This window comes from Hyperoodon ampullatus, assembly GCF_949752795.1.
Source record: "Hyperoodon ampullatus genome assembly, chromosome: 19".
In the NCBI taxonomy this organism is placed as follows: domain Eukaryota; kingdom Metazoa; phylum Chordata; class Mammalia; order Artiodactyla; family Ziphiidae; genus Hyperoodon; species Hyperoodon ampullatus.
In genome coordinates this window covers 4,809,440-4,811,439 of record NC_136932.1, presented here as the reverse complement: position 1 = coordinate 4,811,439, position 2,000 = coordinate 4,809,440, and positions in this window count along the sequence as shown.

The following is a 2,000-nucleotide window of genomic DNA, read 5'->3' as shown; positions in this document are numbered from 1 at the left end:
GTTCCTGAAATTTCCAGGGAGGCTGCTGATCCTTTAAAACTTCTCTTTATAAGAGTTCAAATGGCTTCTTCCACAGATGTCAAGCCACCACTGTTCAAAGTGACTCTCCTCCATGGATTCCAAAAACAGCCCACTTCTTTTGAGAACCAGTGTGACTTGCTCTGTGGGACCCTCAGTAACTTGCTGGGTGCGGAGCAGGTCTTAACTGTTTTTAAATGGGTGGGCACTGGAACATCAAGGTGTGAGCATTCATCTTGCTCTGGAAGGAGGCTCCCTTATGCCTCTTCCCTCCACCTGTGTGAACAAACCTATTCTACCACCTCAGAATAGACTGGACCTTTCAGAAACGTCTCTCCCCAGAGTCACCCAGATAGTTTGTGCTTACCGGGGTAAACGAACATTTACTTGATTTAGTAGATAATGTGACAGATGATGTCAGATTAGGGCAGAGCCAAGGGAGTGACAAAGAATCTGGAAGGGAAAACGATGCAAAAAAAAACCCTAAATGAACTGTTGAACTATTTGGACTGTCTTTCAAACTGTAAAGTATATTGTGTATATGTACAAATGTATAATTTTTACATGCTTTTAAAAAAAGTAGTTAGCTTTGTTAGAATATCTTGTTTGGTAAGTGACTTTACTATGTAATAGAACCACATTGTACCTTGTTATCCAGTAACACAGTAAGGCAGGTCAGCTTTTCTTTCCTCTTGGAATCTGACTAGTTGCAGAGGGGCCTGGGTTTATTGATAGGATCTAGGGTATCTGTCCATTTACACTGCTTACAGTCTCTGATGTGGGCAGTGCAGTGTTGAAGTCAAATTATTTTAGTAGTCAGGCCCAAACTACCAGTATGCTCCCTGGCTCTTCAAAGAAAATATAATGGAAGCTGTTTGTTTCACGGCTTCCCTTTTATCATGTAGTAATCTTATTACAATTCTATGTTTTCAGGAGTTGTTTGCTATTACTTTTTAGTCAGGTATGAAAACAAAGCAAAGCACAAAACCCAGACCCATGGGATCCATCTCCTTGTCTTTACCCCTTTCCCTTCTCTTTTATCAGAAGCCCTCATTTTTTTTTTTTTTTTTTTTTTTCCGGTACGCGGGCCTGTCACTGTTGTGGCCTCTCCCGTTGCGGAGCACAGGCTCCGGACATGCAGGCTCAGCGGCCATGGCTCACGGACCCAGCCGCTCCGTGGCATGTGGGATCTTCCCGGACCGGGGCACGAACCCGTGTCCCCTGCATCGGCAGGCAGACTCTCAACCACTGCGCCACCAGGGAAGCCCAGAAGCCCTCATTTGACCCAGGAAGTCCTAGGCACTCTTGACCCACACATTAGCTGGGCCAGTTCCTTGTTCTGCTAATCCCTAACTCTGCTTAAAATGAATTTGGATTTATATTTTTGAGCACTTATGATGCCAGACACTGTTATGCTTAAAACCCAGTCTTTCCCCAGAGAGAAAGTAACATACACTTGTTATGCATTTAATACCTTATCCTGCTTCCCTATACTAGGGTTAATTATGTCTTTTATCTTATTAATTGGTAATAAAGGCTACATTTATTTTTGTAACTGTGCAAAAAGCCACCTGTGCTGAGTAACGAATTCCCATACAGAACAATATTGATCCGCAATTTGTGTCCAGTATAAAATGGAGAGCCTTAGTCTGAGAGGAATTATGTAACAAACCGTGGACAGTTTACTCAAAGATTTCATCGAGTGAGCCAGAGAGTAAGACGATTATAATTCTCTACCGAAGGATAGGTGTCTTAACGGTGCCGGCCTGTCCCTTAACTGGACCCTTTGGCGGGAGGAGGTCGGCAGCCAGTGGGTGGGAGCGGGACCCATTCATAAAACCCAGGGCTCCTGGCTGGCTCCTCTCATTGGCCCTGGGGGGAGGAGGCGTGTCCTGCGGGTGGAGCGAGCCCCGGGGCCCAGGGGAGTGGGAAGATCCACGCCTGGGTGCAGCGAGGGGGCGTTTCTTTCCTTTCCCGGCAGG